This window comes from Triturus cristatus, chromosome 7 (genome assembly GCF_964204655.1).
Source record: "Triturus cristatus chromosome 7, aTriCri1.1, whole genome shotgun sequence".
Lineage (NCBI taxonomy): Eukaryota > Metazoa > Chordata > Amphibia > Caudata > Salamandridae > Triturus > Triturus cristatus.
This window is the reverse complement of record NC_140590.1, coordinates 600,346,382-600,367,847: the sequence shown is the minus strand read 5'-3', so window position 1 is coordinate 600,367,847 and position 21,466 is coordinate 600,346,382.

Here is a 21,466-nt window from a genome sequence, read left to right as displayed (position 1 = left end):
TACGGGGTTCCCCAGGGGTCCACGCTAAGCCCTATGCTTTTTAACATCTACGTGCGTCCCTTGGCCTCGATTGTGGAGGATGCTGGACTATCCCTCTATTCTTACGCGGACGACACGCAGATTATTTTTTCTTTATCCTCAAACAAGGAGTGTTCCTTCTCTACTTTACAGGAGGGCCTTGGTCGCGTGGCAGAATGGATGAAGGCGAATCTACTAAAACTTAACGGTGACAAAACTGAGGTAGTTATATTGGGCAAGGACAAACATCTCTGGGGCCCGAATCACTGGCCCTTGGCAATGGGCCCGCTACCCCAACCGGTTACGCATGTGCGCAATCTGGGCTTCTTGCTGGACGATTCTCTATCTATGCGTCAACAAGCGGTCAGCATTGCAGCCACCTGTTTCACCATCTTAAGGTGGCTTCGGAAAATCCTATGGCTGCTTCCCGCTTCATCTAGACGTACCGTGGTCCAGGCACTTGCCATCCCCCGCCTTGACTAAGGTAATGTACTTTATCTGGGCAGTAGCCAGGAGGTACGAAAGAAGCTCCAGTTGGTGCAAAATTCTGCCGCCCGACTCCTATGTAATGTCCCAAGGAGATCTTCCATCTCTCCCTGTCTGCGGGACCTACATTGGCTGTGTATAGAGAGCCGTATTAAATTCAAGGCTCTCTGCTTTATGTTCAAAATCAAACAAGGCCTGGCACCTATGTATCTGCGATCACTTGTTCATCCTTATGTCCCTTCCAGGTCCCTTAGATCATCATCTCAGGGTAACTATGTGATCCCCAGATTTAGATTGGTTAGAATGGGCGGTCGCTCCTTCTCCCACCTCGCCCCTAAGCTCTGGAACTTTCTTCCTGTCTCTTTAAAATTGGAACCCACTTTTACACAGTTCCGTAGGGACCTGAAAACTTGGCTCTTCCCTCAATAAACAGCTATCTCAGTTTGGCCTTTACCTTCCTTGGCGCCGGTAGACCCCATGGTGGGTAGCTGTACGCCGTTATAAATTTAACTACAATACAATACAATACAATACAATACTTTAAGCTAAGGTATAGTTGAATGATGCCACATAATTTTAGATATAATGCTGAAGATGTATAATAAAAGTGTGGTTTTAGAAATGCTTATAAAAGGTGTTGTTTATTAGTCTTCTTCCTTAAGTCTGTTGAGAGGTATAGTTTGATGATGTCGCATATTTCTAGATTTTATGGTCAAGATGTAGCTCAAAAGTAAACCACCGCATTTTACTCTTTCTGGTATGTTGTAGTTATTTACTTAACTAGATAGGATGTAATGACTCATGTATCTGTTCAGATGGTATTGCTTGACTGATTACAGGAGTGCAAAGCTAGTGAATATGTGATTTTCTAAGTACATGAGAAATGAGTTACTGATTCTATATTGTGCAATCACCCAGTTAGTATCCAAGCACTACCCATGCATTCATGCAAGGACTCATGCACTAACTTATGTAGTGGTAAAATCTCCAAAGCACTACACATGCAGTCCAGCAATCCCCCTGTCACTCCCTGCGGACTCTTTTAATCACTCTGCCATGTCCTTATGTAATCACTGCGCCAAAACCCAAGCACTTATAAATTCACCATGCTGTCAACTTCCAGCACTCTAAGTATCCATTCACTATCCATGTACTTGTACAATGACTCAGGCATTAACACATACAGTGCTACAATCAAATGTGCACTATCCATGCAGTCCCCTAACCACCTCCACACTACTGATTCACTCCTCCAATTACCCAGGTAGTACCCATGCAGCCCAGCAATCACACTGTCACTCTCTGTCCACTCCTCCAATCATCCAGCCAGTACCATGTCCTTATATAATCACTGCGCCAAAAACCAAGCACTTATAAATTTACCATGCTGTCAACTTCCAGCACTCTAAGTATCCAGTCACTATCCATGTACTTGTACAATGACTCAGGCATTAACACATGCAGTGCTACAATCAAATCTGCACTATCCATGCAGTCCCCTAACCACCTACACTGATTTACCCGGGTAGTACCCATGTTGTCCAGCAATCACACTGTCACTCTCTGTGCACTCCTGCAATCATCCAGCCAGTACCATGTCCTTATCTAATCACTGCGCCAAAACCCAAGGACCTATACATTCACCATGATGTCAACTTGCAGCACTCTAAGTATCCAGTCACTATCCATATACTTGTACAATGACTCAGACATTAACACATGCAGTGCTACAATCAAATGTGCACTAGCCATGCAGTCCCCTAACCACCTACACACTACTGATTCACTTCTCCAACTACCCAGTGTTAGATTTTGGGGTCTCTAGTCGGCAGAGGTAGGTACCTTTGACCAAATAGGGGCCCTTGCGTCTAGTCAGGGTAAGGGGGTACACTCCTAAAATAACCCCTGCTCACCCCCTTGGTAGCTTGGCACAAGCAGACAGGCATATCTCAGAGGCAGTGTGTAAAGCATTTGTGAACACATACAGTAACTCAGTGACAACAATACGGATGGACACCACACAAGTTGTATATTAAAAATATGTATCTTTTATATAGACACAAGACCACAAACGACTAAAATCCACAATACAGTACTTAAAAGGCTAGAATTAGCTTAGTTCTCTTTAGATGTTAAAATGCACACTTTGAGTTCAATGTACCTTAGGATGTGTAACGCTACACAACGAAAGTGTTGCAGGGAAGGTGATGCGTTGGTTCCTTACATGCAAGAAGGGTGATGCGTTGGGTCTCTACTGATGTGCAGGGGATGTGTCGGTTCTTCTCTGCGAGGGGAGGTGATGCGTCGGTTTCTTGCTGCACTTCCGTGGCGTATGCGGCACGAAACGCCATGATGCGATGAAGATCCGGTACAATGCGACAAAGATGGCGTATTCTTCTTGATGCGACACGATGCGTGCAGGCCGACGGCCTTGCGGTGACTCAACGATACATCTGAGCCACGACAGGCCCTGCGACGCGCTTCCCGGTGATGCGATGGTGTCTGATGCGACATCGATTCTCTTCTCCGGCAATGCGAGATGCTTCGGCAATAATGCGACGGACCTGCGGTGACTCAACGATTCTTCTGAGCCGCGACAGGCCCTGCGACACGCTTCCAGGTGATGCGGCGGCATCTGATGTGACGTCGATCCTCTTCTCCGGCGATGCGAGGCGCTTCTGCGGCCCTGCAATGACTCAACGATTCTTCTGAGCCACGACAGGCCCTGCGACACGCTTCCTGGTGATGCGGCGGCATCTGATGCAACGTCAATCCTCTTCTCCGGCGATGCGAGATGCTTTGGTAACGATGCGTCAACTGCAGCGGTGGCGACACGCTTCTCCGTTGATGCGGCGGCATCTGATGTGACGTCGATCCTCTTCTTCGGCGATGCGATGACAGGGGCTGCGGCAGCGACACGCTTCTTCTCCATGAGTTGCACTTCCAGCTCCTTGCGACACGCAGTCCTTCAGAAAACCTCGCACAGCAGCAGGCACTTCCAAAAGAACTCTTGGGGAGCTGGTGGGTGAAGTCTGTTGTCCCTGAGACTTCAGCAGGAGGCAAGCTCTCTCTCAAGCCCTTGGAGATCCGTTACAAGTTGATGAAAGTACACAAAAAGTTAATCTCTCCTTTCTTTGGCAGTTCAGGCAACCACTGCAGGCCAATCCCCCAAGCAGCACTTCAGCTAAGGGATAGTCACTCCTCAGTCTCTCTGGTTCCTCTCCTCAGCAAAGGTTTCTTCTTGTTTCCCAAAGTGATCTAAAGTTCTTGGGTTTGGGTCCCAATATTTATACTTAGTTTCTCTTTGTTCTCTGAAGGCAGAGAGGCCTTTGCCTAGTCCAAACCAGTTCTGGTCAGTCCTGGAGCACTTTGTTGACAAGACTCCTTCTTTCCTTTCACAGTGCAGGGCAGAGACATCAGACGCACCACAGGAGGTGGATCCAGCATTGTGGAGGGAAGGCGCAGCCCTATTCAGGTCCCAGGAGCAACTCCTCCCACCCATCTACATGCAGATCTTTCTATTGAGCCCTGTGCTAACTCACCGTGTCTCCTGGAATCCCCCAGCCCCTGTCACTAAAACTCCAGACAAGGAATACACAACCTAGCAGAGGCAGGCATGGATGGTTAGACAAGAAAATACCTACTTTCTAAAAGTGGTGTTTTCAAACACAGAATGTTAAAACCAACTTCACTAAAAGATGCATTTTATCATTCTGAGTTGAGGCATACTGAACTCATATTTCTACCTAGTTCCCTGAGTCAGTTCGGATTATAAGATGTAATAATCAAACTGCCCATTTTGGCCTGTGGGGAACAGGTAGCCTTGCAATAGTGAACAAATGGCTGTAATTCACTATTAGGACATGCCACACACACCAGGGCATGTCCTACCTTATACTTACAATGCAGCCTGCCCTTGGGCCTACCATAGGGGTGACTAATATGCAGAAAAGGGAAGGTTTAGGGATTGGCAAGTGGGTGCACTTGCCCAGTCAGCATGGCAGTACCAGACTGCACACAGGCTCTGCAATGGCAGACCTGAGGCACACTTTTACAGACTGCCTCTGTGGGTGGCACAACCAGTGCTGCAAGCCCAACAGCAGTCTTTGGTTTACAAGCCCTGGGCACTCCTAGTGCACTGTACTAGAGTCTGACAGGTAAACCAAACTAGCCAATCATGGAATCACTAATCCATACACCAATTTACCATTGGGGAGCACTTGCACTGTGGCACTGGACAGCAGTGGCACAGTGCCCAAAGCATCTATAACCAACAAAAACACATGAAGCAACAGCAAAAAATGGAAGGGAGACCCACGCCAAGGTGCCAGGTCTAACACATGTCCCCTCCAGCTGAAATGTGGGGAGAACTACCCTACCTCCTGGGAGTTCTCATCACTAAGGCGGAAGAATCTGGACATACCATCGGCATTGGCAAGTTCTGTACCAGGGCGGTGTTCCACCATGAAGTCCATACCCTGTAGGGAAATGGACCACCTCAACTGCTTTGGGTTCTCACCCCTCATCTGCATCAACCATCTGAGGGGCCTGTTGTCTGTCTGTACCCGGAAGTGAGTCCCAAGCAAGTATGGTCTCAACTTCTTCAGTGCACAAACCACAGTGAATGCCTCACGCTCAATCGCACTCCACCTCTGTTCCAGTGGAAGTAACCTCCTACTGATGAAGGCTACTCGTTGATCTAGGCCCTCCTCATTCATCTGTGACAAAACAACCCCCACACCATGCTCTGAAGCGTCTATCTAAACGATAAATTCTCTGGAGAAGTTGGGTGCCAGGAGCATGGGCGCCGTGCACATAGCAGTTTTCAAGGCCTCAAAAGCTTTCTGACAGGTGTCAGTCCAAATCACTTTCTTGGGCTGCTTTCTGGAAGTCAGCTCTATCACGGGTGCAACAATGCTTCCATACCCCTTGACAAACCTTCGGTAATACCCAGTGAGTCCTAAAAAGGCTCTCACCTCTGTCTGGGTTTTGGGGGGCTCCCAAGCCAGGATGGTTTCAATCTTGGGCTGCAGGGGCGCCACCTGGCCGCTCCCAACCTGGTGTCCCAAGAACACTATGGAACCCTGCCCGATCTGGCACTTACTCGCCTTGATTGTGAGGCCTGCCCTCTGCAGCGCCATCAACACTTCCCAAAGGTGGGGCAGATGTTCTTCCCAACTGGCGCTGAACACTGCAATGTCATCCAGGTAGGCGGCACTGAACTCTTCCAGTCCAGCCAACACCTGGTTGACCAACCTCTGAAAGGTGGCAGGGGCATTCTTCATCCCAAAAGGCATAACCCGGAACTGGTAGTGCCCATCTGGTGTGGAGAATGCAGACCGCTATCTTGTCCCATCAGTCAAGGCGATCTGCGAGTCCCCTGACGTTAAGTCAAACGTGCTGAGGTACCGGGCAGCCCCTAACCGATCTATGAGCTCATCAGCCCTGGGGATGGGGTGCGCGTCAGTCCTTGTGACTGAATTGAGCCCTCGGTAGTCGACAAAGACCGGAGTTCTGGCATGGCACCTGGTGCGGCAGCCTTTGGGACCAAGACTACTGGGCTGGCCTAAGGACTGTTAGAGGACTCAATCACCCCCAAAGCAAGCATTTTTGAGACCTCCTCCTTGATGCAAGCCCTCACCCTGTCATTCACCCTGTACGTTTTGTGTTTCACAGGAAGACTGTCTCCAGTGTCCACATCATGGATGCACCAATCAGTGACACTGGGAATGAGGGAGAACAGATTATAAAACTGTCCCAGCAACTGGCAGCATTCTGTTGCTCAGGGGTCAGGGTGGAAGAGAGGTTTACACCATCCACTGACCCGTCTTGCTCTGTCGCCAACAGGAGGTCAGGAAGAGGCTCAGTCTCCTTCTCCATTCCATCATCTGTCGCTAAGAGAATGCCCACTTCAGACTTCTCCAAGTGGGGCTTCAGGCGGTTGACATGCAGGACCCGCAAGGGGTTCCTGGGAGACTGCAAGTCCACCAAGTAGGCAACAGTACTTTTGCGCTCCACCCCCTCAAATGGTCCGGTCCACTTATCCTGCAGCGCACAGGGCTCCACTGGGGCCATGACCCACACTTTCTGACCAGGCTGAAGCTCTACCAGAGTGGCATTCTGGTTGTACCACCACTTCATCTCCTCCTGGCTGGCTTCCAGATTCGCCTCACCGAGTTGCCTGAAACGCCTAGTCTGGTTCCTGAAGGCCAGCATGTAGCTATATACATCCTGGGGAGGTTTCCTGGGAGACTGCTCCCAGCCTTCCTTGACCAAACTCAGAGGTCCTTTCACTGGGTGACCATAGAGAAGCTCAAAGGGACTGAACCCTAGAGATTTCTGTGGCACCTCACGGTATGCAAAGAGCAGGCATGGTAAGAGGACATCCCACTTACACCTCATAGGTTCCTCAAGACCCATAATCATGCCTTTTAGGGTTTGGTTGAATCTCTCAACCAACCCATTTCCTTGGGGGTGGTAAGGAGAGGTAAACTTGTAGGTTACCCCACACTCCTGCCACAGGGACTTCATATACTTGGAAATTAGGTCTGTACCTCGGTCAGACACTACCTCTCGAGGGAATCCACGCGGGAGAAAATTCCCATCAGTTCCCACCCCACCACGGCGGCTGTCACTGTCCTCAGAGGTATGGCTTCTGGGTATCGGGTGGCATGGTCCACCAAGACCAGGATGAACCTGTTGCCCATGGCTGTCTTGGGGTCCAGTGGCCCCACAATGTCAATACCCACCCGTGCAAAGGGGGTGCTGACCACAGGGAATGGCTGGAGAGGAGCCTTTTGCTTCCTCCCATTCTTTCCACTTGCCTTGCAAGTCTGACATGTCCTGCAATGAGTGTCTGGACTCTTGCGCATTTGGGGCCAATAAAAGGGGGTGACAAGCCTCTCAAAGGTCTTGTTCTGCCCCAAATGTCCTGCCAATGGCACATCATGAGCCAGTCCCAGTAGGAAGGCTCTGAAGCGCTGGGGTACCACCAGCACATGGGCTGACCCAGGCTCAGCAACCTTAGGCTCACTATACAAGAGACCATTCTCCCAGTAGATCCAATGTGATCACCTGCTGCCCGGCTTGTAAACCCACAAGAGAAGGGTACTTGTTCTGCTCCTCACAAAACTCTTCCCTGGAGGGTCCTCCTTCCTGCTGCCAATGGGTCAGCTCAGGCAGGTCCCCCAGTTCAGCTACCTGTTCCCCGGTAGGCTCCAGGGCATCCCACTCAGGGTCTGCCTCCTCCTGGGCTGTGGGAACTTTGGGGGCCGGTTTCCCGCGCCCTCTGCCTCTTCTCTTTAAATTTATATGAACAATGGTTCCGTAGGGGAAATAGTATTTACAATGGAGAAAAATCAATAGAACAAAAACACAGCAATCAATGATCTAGCAAGCAATTAATCTTAAAGACTGAGTAATACTTCAAAAAACGTAACAATTTATTTTTAGTATTTCAAGTGAATTTTAAATCATTCATCAACTCCTTTAGATATGTACAAAAAATACAAACGGGCTGTATATACAAAAATACTTGCAAAGCAACGACGCAGTGACAAAGTGAATAGGGTGACTCAGTGTGATAGTGCAAAAGTGGATATTTACAATGTTAATAAAATACAAAGGAAGTTGTTTTAACACAAAAAGTCCTCGGCTAATTTATGGATAGGTAATGAGCCTTGTATAGCACACGTCCTGTAATCTGTATGTACAAGGTATTCCAATTAGTGCAGGACTGTGGAACCGTCAACGTTTCGACCCTGTGTCGACCAGTTGTTCTATATGGTCATGTCGGGTCTTCTTCAGGACATTGGGGATGTATAACAGCCTGCATGAAATAGATATAGATCAATATCTGCTGTGTTAAAAGTAAAGTTAGGGAAGGTTTAAGTTTCCCATAAACTCACCCAAATAGCGGTGAAGGGACCGGAGTCAGACAATATGGCGTAGTGGCAGTCAGAGGAGATTACCTATTAACATATGTGCACATTAGTAATCAAGTACTAAATGCCAGTCTTACTTAAACACCAAATGCCACAAGTAAAAATATTAATTTTTACCAATATCACAGAGGGTCTAGGTTCTTCTTCGCCTAGTTATCTACTCTTGTTCTCCTTTTGGCATTCCGGTCAGCGTGCCAGCTATCAGTCACTGCAAATTTGAACGCAAATAGGAATATTCAGAATAATGACTATAGAGTTTAGGTAAGGCGCCACTAAAGCTTAGTGGTCCATAGGAAAGCTCACCTGACTTCGGGATAATTTATTTAGCAATGCTGGAGTCTGGGACATCAGGATATCACTTCAACTAGAATAAATCACAAATCAGCCCTCATTAGGTATTGGACTAGTATGCTATGTAAACATTTCAAACATTCTGAACTCTGGAGTCATCACGGGCTGCAATTCATACAGAACGCAAGCATATTTGCGTGCGAATCGTATCGGAACGCTAATTCATCAGTACCCCCTCATTGTAGTAAGTGTAGATCTTATACGTGTTTAGACGAGTGTTGTAATTTCTTTCCTTAAAAAAACCGAACTTATGACCCAATTAGGGAGTGGTGGCATGAAATCAGTTGTAGAGTCCATTGAAATGCGTGAAATAAATTAATTTAAAGTCTGCAGTACAGGAGTTACTGCAAACACCACCTCCGGTCCATACGGCGAAAGTTAAATAAAATTAATCGGCTATAATTGGACGTCGTCGCTTCATGCACTACAAGCGTGAAGCCGTATATAGAGGAGATTGCTCCTACCTGATGTTTGAAATGTATTCTCGGAGTCTCGGGGAGTCAGTATGAAGCGCGCCACCAACCTGACCGTGAAACGTGCAGCAGCTAAATAGTAGCTGCTATGGATAAAGAAATAGGACTCGAGTACGTCTCCGTTATGGTTTCATATTTTCACAATTTTTTACGTAGTTGAATTGGATAGTATAAATAGAGCCTATTTAAATAAATGAATACTCCAAATACCGCATTTGTTAGAATTTATACCAACCCAGCTGGGTCGTGTGCGATGTTGGTTTTAAAGTGTATTAGAGCAGGAAGACCATTTTGCTCAGCCACAAGGCTCTAGTTAGCCTGCCAGCGCGCTTGGAGGTGGTCAGTTTATAAAGACGAATGAAACTGATGGCTCAACTCCCAAAAGCAATGTAAATAAACAAACAGTACTTAGCAATGTGGGCATTTAGATACAGATATAAAAACGAATGAAACTGATGGCTCAACTTCCAAATGCAATAGAAAAAAACGAACAGTACTTAGCAATATAGGCATTTAGATACCACATAGGTAATTTCGAGATATTTGTAAACAAAACGCATTGTGTTAAGACTACCTGTTTTTGTCCTGTCACCAATGTGCGATGAAATGTTGTACACAACGCATATATGATGACAGGCCTTCAATTTCGCTTATATGCTGCATGATATGCAATGTAAGTAACGATTGCCCCCAAATGTTATCATATATATATAGATGGGTCCAAATAACTGCTTGGGGCTAGATGTATCCATGACCCCTGACTGTATTCGGAATAACTGCTTCTGATCGCAGAATATGGATAACTCAATCGGCATCGGTGGGTTAATTGATTTATTGTTCTCAAACATTCTTAACACAATGCGTTTTGTTTACAAATATCTCGAAATTACCTATGTGGTATCTAAATGCCTATATTGCTAAGTACTGTTCGTTTTTTTCTATTGCATTTGGAAGTTGAGCCATCAGTTTCATTCGTTTTTATATTTGTATCTAAATGCCCACATTGCTAAGTACTGTTTGTTTATTTACATTGCTTTTGGGAGTTGAGCCATCAGTTTCATTCGTCTTTATAAACTGACCACCTCCAAGCGCGCTGGCAGGCTAACTAGAGCCTTGTGGCTGAGCAAAATGGTCTTCCTGCTCTAATACACTTTAAAACCAACATCGCACACGACCCAGCTGGGTTGGTATAAATTCTAACAAATGCGGTATTTGGAGTATTCATTTATTTAAATAGGCTCTATTTATACTATCCAATTCAACTACGTAAAAAATTGTGAAAATATGAAACCATAACGGAGACGTACTCGAGTCCTATTTCTTTATCCATAGCAGCTACTATTTAGCTGCTGCACGTTTCACGGTCAGGTTGGTGGCGCGCTTCATACTGACTCCCCGAGACTCCGAGAATACATTTCAAACATCAGGTAGGAGCAATCTCCTCTATATACGGCTTCACGCTTGTAGTGCATGAAGCGACGACGTCCAATTATAGCCGATTAATTTTATTTAACTTTCGCCGTATGGACCGGAGGTGGTGTTTGCAGTAACTCCTGTACTGCAGACTTTAAATTAATTTATTTCACGCATTTCAATGGACTCTACAACTGATTTCATGCCACCACTCCCTAATTGGGTCATAAGTTCGGTTTTTTTAAGGAAAGAAATTACAACACTCGTCTAAACACGTATAAGATCTACACTTACTACAATGAGGGGGTACTGATGAATTAGCGTTCCGATACGATTCGCACGCAAATATGCTTGCGTTCTGTATGAATTGCAGCCCGTGATGACTCCAGAGTTCAGAATGTTTGAAATGTTTACATAGCATACTAGTCCAATACCTAATGAGGGCTGATTTGTGATTTATTCTAGTTGAAGTGATATCCTGATGTCCCAGACTCCAGCATTGCTAAATAAATTATCCCGAAGTCAGGTGAGCTTTCCTATGGACCACTAAGCTTTAGTGGCGCCTTACCTAAACTCTATAGTCATTATTCTGAATATTCCTATTTGCGTTCAAATTTGCAGTGACTGATAGCTGGCACGCTGACCGGAATGCCAAAAGGAGAACAAGAGTAGATAACTAGGCGAAGAAGAACCTAGACCCTCTGTGATATTGGTAAAAATTAATATTTTTACTTGTGGCATTTGGTGTTTAAGTAAGACTGGCATTTAGTACTTGATTACTAATGTGCACATATGTTAATAGGTAATCTCCTCTGACTGCCACTACGCCATATTGTCTGACTCCGGTCCCTTCACCGCTATTTGGGTGAGTTTATGGGAAACTTATACCTTCCCTAACTTTACTTTTAACACAGCAGATATTGATCTATATCTATTTCATGCAGGCTGTTATACATCCCCAATGTCCTGAAGAAGACCCGACATGACCATATAGAACAACTGGTCGACACAGGGTCGAAACGTTGACGGTTCCACAGTCCTGCACTAATTGGAATACCTTGTACATACAGATTACAGGACGTGTGCTATACAAGGCTCATTACCTATCCATAAATTAGCCGAGGACTTTTTGTGTTAAAACAACTTCCTTTGTATTTTATTAACATTGTAAATATCCACTTTTGCACTATCACACTGAGTCACCCTATTCACTTTGTCACTGCGTCGTTGCTTTGCAAGTATTTTTGTATATACAGCCCATTTGTATTTTTTGTACATATCTAAAGGAGTTGATGAATGATTTAAAATTCACTTGAAATACTAAAAATAAATTGTTACGTTTTTTGAAGTATTACTCAGTCTTTAAGATTAATTGCTTGCTAGATCATTGATTGCTGTGTTTTTGTTCTATTGATTTTTCTCCATTGTAAATACTATTTCCCCTACGGAACCATTGTTCATATATATTTACGAGGCCCAGGTTCCTTGGGTTAAAGGGTTACCCCTGTGTGCTTAACTCTCTTCTCTTTAAGGCAGGTACCTGGGCCTCCCTCTCAGGCTCCAGGTCCTCTTGAGCACCCTTACTGGCTGCCATGGACTGTGTGGTCACACAAGCCCAGTCAGGCAGACCCAACATCTCCAAATGAGCACATCGCTCCACCTTTGCCCAGGGTGAGCTCTCCAGATCGTTCCCTAACAAACAGTCAACAGGCATGGCGGGCCTCACAGCTACCTGAAGAGTACCAGAGACCCCCCACTCAAAGGGAACCTGAGCCACCTTGCAGTGGCTCTCTGTGTTGTCAGCGGCAACAACTGGATAGAAAGCATTGGGGACAACCTGCTCTTGAGATACCAGGTGACACTTGACAGCTGTCACACTGGCTCCTGAGTCTCTAAGAGCCTCCACTCTATGGCCATTGATGGTCACCCACTGCCTATACTTCTTAGTGTTATCAGGCAGTTGGGTTCTGGAGACCACCTCACAGTCTCCTAACAAGACAAGGGACATCTCTGCGGGACCCCACTCATATTGGGCACCCATCTCCTCACCTAGGGCTACACTAGCCAACTGCCGGGGGGCTGCACCAGTGGGTGCTGTCTTCCCAAACTAGGGACATTTGGGATCCCATGCACCGTGACCCACTAGGTTGCACTTAAAACAGGTCATGGGCCCTCTTTGAACAGGTTTACCTGTCGGGCCCCTTGCTTCTTCTCAGGGGGAGGCTGGGAACCTTGCCCTCGGTTCCCTTGGGAATTACTTTGGGGCTCTTTCTGGAACCCCCTCCATTTACCCTTGTCCCCCCACTCTTCTGCTGTGGACCCTGTCCACTCTTGGCTGAGTCTCTCACGTGACCCTTGTGGACCCGGGTGTTCACCCAGCGGTCCGCCTCCTCAGCAAGCCTCCTAGGGTTAGTCAGCCTTCTATCAATCAGGTGCTGGCGTAGCTCTGGAAAACAATTACTTGACAAGTGTTCCCATGCAATTAAATTAAAGAGCGTCTAAAAACTCATTCACTTTGCTACCCTTCACCCAACCATTCATTGCTCTGCAGAAAAAAGTGACATATTCTACCTAGGTACTTCCATCTATCTTCTTGCAATTCCTGAACCTCTGCCTATTCAATTCAGGAGTCAACCCATACCTGGACATCAATGCATCTTTCATGTGGCTGTAAGAATTATGGACTTCAGACGGCAAGTCTAACAGTGTATCCCGCCGCTCACTAAGGAACCGCCCCCACAACCCCGCTCCCAAATCCTTCTCAGGGACCCGGTGGGAAGACATGGCTTCCTCATAGGCTATGAACCACTGCCCAATGTCATCATCCTTTAAAAACTATTTTACCACATCTTTAGGAATATACACCCTAGCTTCAACAGGCATGGACGGTGTGCTGCCACCAGAGGGAGTAATTTCTAAGCTCCTCGCTTTCGACTCCAACTCCCTCAAACTCTTCTCATGCTCCAACTGCATTCTCTTTTCCTCCAGGTACAATTTCCTATTCTCTAACTCTAGTTGCCCACCCAACTTGAGCTTGGCCAGCTCCATTTCATGCATCCTACACTCCTTCCTGTCCGCCAACTCCTCAGGGGACAGACCTTTGGCAGAAACACTGCTACCTACTGGGGAGGTTGCTCTCCTCCCTCCTGGACCAAATGGCCCTTTCAGCTGTTCATCTGCATTCTCAACCCCTTCCTCATCCTCAGGGGTATTCCTTGCTTCAACCCAGGCCCTCAGCACCTTTTGGAACTCATCCTTCTTGGAGAGACCGGTCATTGAAACTTTAAATTTCCTGCAGAAGTGCTTGAGCTATCTCACATTGTAGCATTCCAGTTTCCCCTCTTCCCAATCATAATCAACAGATGCTATGGATGCTGCTTTCTCCATGGTGGGTAAACTTGGCAGTTCTTTGCAAAAATAGAAAATTCCAGGAAAACAATCTACCAAAAGTATGTGGTCGCGTTTTGGTCTGCACTCACTAGTAGTGTTCACCAATCACTGTATATGAGTCACAAATGCAAGTCCAGAATCCTCACCGCTGACCGCCAATGTTTGATTTGGGGGTCTCTAGTTGGCAGAGGTAGGTACCTTTGACCAAACAGGTGCCCTTGCGTCTAGTCAGGGTAAGGGGGTACACTCCTAAAATAACCCCTGCTCACCCCCTTGGTAGCTTGGCAAGAGCAGACAGGCTTATCTCAGAGGAAGTGTGTAAAGCATTTGTGAACACATACAGTTACTCAGTGACAACACCACAGATGGACACCACACAAGTTGTATATTAAAAATAAGTATCTTTTATATAGACTTAACACAAGATCACAAACGACAAAAATCCACACTACTGTACTTAAAATGGTAGAATTAGCTTAGTTCTCTTTAGATGCTACAATGCGACACTTTGAGTTCAATGTACCTCAGGATGCGTAACGCTATACAACGGAAGTGTTGCAGGGAAGGTGATGTGTCGGTTCCTTACACGTAAGAATGGTGATGCGTCGGGTCCCCACGGATGCGTACGGGATGCGTCGGTTCTTCTCTGCGAGGGGAGGTGATGCGTCGGTTTCTTACTGCGCTTCCGTGGCATTGTGGCACGCAACACCGTGATGTGAGGAAGATCCGGTACAATGCGACAAAGATGGAGTCTTCTTCTTGATGCGACACGATGCATGCATGCCCGACAGTTGTGCGGTGACTAAACGATTCTTCTGAGCTGCGACAGGCCCTGCGACACGCTTCCTGGTGATGCAGCGGCGTCTGATGCGATGTCGATCCTCTTCTCTGGCGATGCGAGGCGCTTCGGCGGCCCTGCTGTGACTCAACGATTCTTCTGAGCTGCGACAGTCCCTGTGACACGCTTCCCGGTGATGCAGCGGCATCTGATGCGACGTCGATCCTCTTCTCCGGCGATGTGAGGTGCTTCGGCAACGATGCATCAACTGCAGCGGTGGTGACACACTTCTCTGTTGATGCGGTGGCATCTGATGCAACGTCGATCCTCTTCTTCGGCGATGCGACGACAGGGGTGGCGGCGGCGACACGCTTCTTCTCCGTGAGTCGCGCTTCCAGCTCCTTGCAACACGCAGTCCTTCAGAAAGCCTCGCACAGCAGCAGGCACTTCCAAAAGAACTCTTGGGGAGCTGGTGGGTGAAGTCCGCTGTCCCTGAGACTTCAGCAGGAGGCAAGCTCTCTCTCAAGCCCTTGGAGATCCTTTACAAGTTGATGAAAGTACACACAAAGTTCCTCTTTCTTTGGCAGTTCAGGCAACCACTGCAGGCCAAACCCCTAAGCAGCACTTCAGCTTAGGCATAGTCACACCTCAGTCTCTCTGGTTCCTCTCCCCAGCAAAGGTGTCTTCTTGTTTCCCAAGTTGATCTAAAGTTCTTGGGTTTGGGTTCCAATATTTATACTCAGTTTCTCTTTGTTCTTTGAAGGCAGAGAGGCCTTTGCCTAGTCCAAACAAGTTCTGGTTGACAAAACTCCTTCTTTCCTTTCACAGTGCAGGGCAGAGACATCAGAAGCACCACAGGAGGTGGAGCCAGCATTGTGGAGGGAAGGCACAGCCATATTCAGGTCCCAGTTGAAACTCCTCCCACCCATCTACATGCAAATCTTTCTATTCAGCCCTATGCTGACTTACACTTTCTCCTGGAATCCCCCAGCCCCTTTCACTGAAACTCCAGACAAGGAATTCACAACCTAGCAAAGGCAGGCTTGAATGGTTAGTCAAGAAAATACCTACTTTCTGAAAGTGGTATTTTCAAACACAGAATGTTAAAACCAACTTCACTAAAAGATGCATTTTATCATTCTGAGTTCAGGCATACTAAACTCGAATTTCTACCTAGTTCCCTGAGTCAGTTAGGATTATAAGATGTAATGATCAAACTGCCCATTCTGGCCTATGGGGATTAGGTAGCTTTGCAATAGTGAAAAACGAAAATGGCTGTAATTCACTATTAGGACATGCCACACACACTAGGGCATGTCCTACCTTATACTTACAATGCACCCTGCCCTTGGGCCTACCATAGTGGTGACTAATATGCAGAAAAGGGAAGGTTTAGGGACTGGCAAGTGGGTGCACTTGCCCAGTCAGCATGGCAGTACCAGACTGCACACAGGCTCTGCAATGGCAGACCTGAGACACACTTTTACAGGCTGCTTCTGTGGGTGGCACAACCAGTGCTGCAAGCCCACCAGCAGTATTTGATTTACAAGCCCTGGGCACTCCTGGTGCACTGTACTAGGGTCTGACAGGTAAACGAAACTAGCCAATCATGGAATCACTAATCCATACACCAATTTACCATAGGGAGCACTTGCATTGTGGCACTGGACAGCAGTGGCACAGTGCCCAAAGCATCTATAACCAGCAAAAACACATGAGGCAACAGCAAAAAATGGAAGGGAGACCACACCAAGGTGCCAGGTCTAACACCCAGGTAGTACCCATGCAGTCCAGCAATCACACTGTCACTCTCCATCCACTCCTCCAATCATCCAGACAGTACCATGTCCTTATCTAATCACTACGCCAAAACTCAAGCACTTATAAATTCACCATGCTGTCAACTTCTAGCACTCTTAGTATCCAGTCACTATCCATGTACTTGTACAATGACTCAGGCATTAAGACATGCAGTGCTACAATCAAATGCGCACTATCCATGCAGTCCCCTAACCACCTCCACACTACTGATTCACTCTTCCAATTACCCAGGTAGTATCCATGCAGTCCAGCAATCACACTGTCACTCTCTCTGCACTCTTCCGATTATCCAGCCAGTACTATTTCCTTATCTAATCACTGCACCAAAACCCAAGCACCTATACATTCACCATGCTGTCAACTTGCAGCACTCTAGGTATGCAGTCACTATCCATATACTTGTACAGTGACTCGGGCATTAAGACATGCAGTGCTACAATCAAATGTGCACCATCCATGCTGTCTGCTAACCACCTACACAGTACTGATTCACTCCTCCAATTACCCAGGTAGTACTCATACAGCCCAGCAATCACACAGTCACTCTCAGTGCACTCCTGCAATCATCCAGCCAGTACCATGTCCTTATCTAATCACTGCACCAGAACCCAAGCGCTTATAAATTCACCATGCTGTCAACTTCCAGCACTCTAATTATCCAGTCACTACCCATGTACTCATGCAATTACCCAGGCACTTATTCATGCACTTCTACATTCTTTTGACTGCTACCTATATAGTTTACTAATCTCCCTGTTACTATGAATGCACTCCTCCAGTTACTCAGCCATTCCCATGTCCTTATCCAATCACTCTGCCAAAACCCAAGCCCTTATAAAATCACTATGCACTCTCCTTGCAGTAGTGTAATCATTCAGTCAGTACCCATGTACTCCTATGATAACACAGGCACTAACACATGTAGACCTACAATTACCTATGCATAACTCATGTAGTCCAGCCATCTCTCTGTCACTACTCATGCACTCTTAGAATCAATCATGCTCTACACATGTACTCTAGCAATCACCCAGATGTTAGCATGCAGTTATTTCTCTTTTTTAACCAAATAAGGAAGTTCTGAAGAGAACTATTTTTTTTCTTCTTTTTTGTTTTTTATTTTTTTGTGTTTTTTTAAACAATTTAGAGTTGTTGGGGTGTTTTTTGAAAAACAAAAAAACAAACAGACAAATCTTTAAACTTTTGGAATTAAAATGTAATTCCAACTGAAGAAGAAAAAAATTTGCAGCGAAGATTTCTTGCTGCTGAACAAACAGCGTCAACTGATTGCTCCCCACAGCATAAAATGGCATTGCATTTTATACAATGCTGTTTGAGTGTCGCAAACTCTGTACGGATATCTGGACCTCGAGATGCAGAGGTTGTGCCTCCAGAAGTGCTGGGACCAGCTCCCTGGTCAGTTTGTGTGGCCTCTTGAGTACGTTGCAATTGTTCTCGTGCAAATTGTCTCAGATGTATAGTCTGTAGATGATTATACATACTGGAAGTGCCACACGAATACTTCTTCTTGCTGCCTCTTGATAGAACTCTGGGACAGAGCGTGCAGCTCACCTCCTTGCATTTACTTTTCTTTCACCCTCCGGAATTGTAAAGAATTTCCAAACAATTGACTCTGGTTTTTTTTTTGGAGGTGGTCCCAAATCTTCATCATCAGATGGAAGGTCTATTGGTGGATTAGAAGAAGCCATTGCAGAAGTTTTTCAAGTAAACACCAAAAAAACTCTTACTGTTGCTCCTAAAAACACAACAGGTGTCTTTCCTCTGATGCAGCTGAGAGAATGACTAAAAAGGGTGGGGTCCTCCAAGTTCTATAATGTAAAACCTTGTCAACCAATGAAATAGTTTCTTTCAAAGTCACATGGGAATCGCTCACCCAGCCAGCAACCAGCGTGTGACGTAGCGAAAATATATTTAACAATAATTTAAGTTTATTACAAGTACAAATATATCATTTTTATAAATAGTGTAGATAATCTCCTAATCTGATATGTACATTAAAGTTATATACATATAGTTTTAAAACATAAACTTTTTTGCCGGAGTCGCGCACCTGGCACGACCCAGCACGTATATGATGTCACGTGGGTCCTGGCACCGCGCACATGTCGCATACGTAATGCGCAGATGACCCAAACCCATACGTATATGACATTACGTGGGTCCATGCACCGTGCACCCGTCACATACTAATCGCGCACATGACGCGAGCCCATCCATATATGACATTATGCGGGGCCACGCACCGCGCACCCGTCACAAACCAAACGCGGCTCTTTCCCGACGTTTCCAATATGGCAGCTTGAATTCGCGCACCCACCGTGATAGGTGCATGATGGGTACGCGACTCCAGTATTTTTTGAAAAAAAATATATACATATATTTGAAAAGACATAGGAAATTACATAATTAAATTAAAATGAGAAAAATAAAAAAAATAATTATAGAATATTAGAGTTAAAAAATATCTTTTTTTTTAATCTTGTAATTTTCAGAAAAACATAAAAGGTTGTATAAATATTAAATTTACAATTTAGCATTTAAAAAAACCTACAAATTCACTGAAAAAAACCATAGGTTTCAGACCCGTTATAGTTAGAAATTAGCATTTAAAAACCTTAGAAATTCACTGAAAAGACCATAGGTTTCCGGCACGTTATAGTTAGAAATTAGCATTTAAAAAAACCTTAGAAATTCACTGAAAAAACACATAGGTTTCAGGGACGTTGTAGTTAATTGGACATTTCACTCCTACAAAACCATAGAAATTTGGCCGTTATAGTTAGTTCAGCTAACTATAACTTGCGCCCCCGCAATGCACTGCTGATGAGGTCACATATTACATCATTCATGACATGGTCACTGACATCACTGATGACCTCTCAAATGACATCACTGATGACATCATCCATGTGATAATCTGATGCACCTCCTCCCATCCTAATATAACGTTTGATACACCCACTCCAAAATACAGAATACCATTTTTGAAATCATAGACACACCAATACCAGTTACTACATATCAACTCACTGATTCTTAGGTCTACACACACATGCACTCATTCACCCATACAATCACTCATACATGCAGTCACTCATCAATACAACACTATCATATTTGCACTGCTACCCATTCTCTCACCTGATTGTTCTCAGGGAGACCACGATCGTTTCGTCACTCACCCACGCAGCAGAGCTAAGCTGCTGAGGGAACGCCCTAATCATCGGCGTCAGCGCCAGCAGCCTGTGAGCCGGTCTTTGGCCACGCCCACTCGCTCGAGGCCACGCCCCCTTCACCTACATAAACAGAGCGGCGTCTGAGCTCTGGTTAGAACCTTCTCCTGAGGCACAGCCGGGAGCGCTACTTTTAATCACTCTGAATCTCTGCTTTTAAAAAAAAACTTGTTTGTACTATTTGCACTGCTACCCATTCTCTCACCTGATTGTTCTCAGGGAGACCACGATTGTTTCGTCACTCACCCACGCAGCAGAGCTAAGCTGCTGAGGGAACGCCCTAATCATCGGCGTCAGCACCAGCAGCCTGTGAGCCGGTCTTTGGCCACGCCTACTCGCTCGAGGCCACGCCCCCTTCACCTACATAAACATGTGCGTCCCGCGTACGCGCAGCGGACGGGCGCAGCGGGCGCGCCGTCAGCGCGCCAAAGGCGCGCCAAAGGCAAGCCCGTCCGGGCCCAGACGGACCCAGGCCCAGAGAGTCTGTCGGATATCCCTTTTGATCGCATGGTGTATACCGGAGACATGCTCCGCGCACTCCAACCGAAGGAAATCTTGGCCTGCTACCACACGCACACCGAAGGTAAACCCTTCTTTAACTGTATGCGCTGCACTCCGACTCTCATTAGCTCAACAAAACCCGGACTCAAGATTGGACTCCTTAATTGCCGCTCCCTTCCAAAACATGCGCTCGAAACAAATCTGTTAATTCAAGATCATGACTTTGATCTGCTCTTTCTCACGGAAACGTGGCTATCAGACAGCGCCGACTCGGACATTGTCATGGCCCTGCCCCCAGGGTACCTCTGTCAAGCTTTACACAGACCCAAAGGGAGGGGAGGGGGGGTAGCCATAATCTTCAAGGAGCAACTTACTTGTAGAACTTCTAACGCCCATATCGAGGACTGCGAAAGCTGCCAATTCTCCATTAAATCCTCCCCAGCTCACTCCCTGTCAGGGCTATTGATCTACTGCCCCCCGGGTACCCCTGGGAAATTCCTTAATGCTGTCACTGAATCAGTCTCACAATTAGCATCTTCCGCCTCCAACTTCCTCGTCCTAGGCGACCTGAACTTACACTTCAAAGACCCCACGGACCGGATAGCCGCCGACCTCCTTCAAGACCTATTGTCACTCAATATCTGACTGGTTAACAATGAGCCCACCCATGAGAAGGGACACCTACTGGATCCCGTCCTCACTAACGTGGCAACCATCACCACCAGGCCACCCTTGGTCCTTCCATGGACGGACCACTTTCTTTTCCCTATCTCCTGGGAAATACCCACCACCAACCCCCAAACCACTAAAATTCAGGTCACTGACAGACGGTGGCACAAACTCGCACCTGAGGAATGGGCCGCCGCCCTTGCAGAGTCCACCCCTGAGCTCTCCACCGTTCCTGCCACAGCCTATAAGCAGTTTAATGAATGGATCACCTCCTCTCTAGATGCACTCATCCCCAAAACTTCCTCCTTCAAACATTCTAAAAGAGTAGCCTCGGCCCTTTGGTATACTCCACAGCTTAAAGCCCTGCGC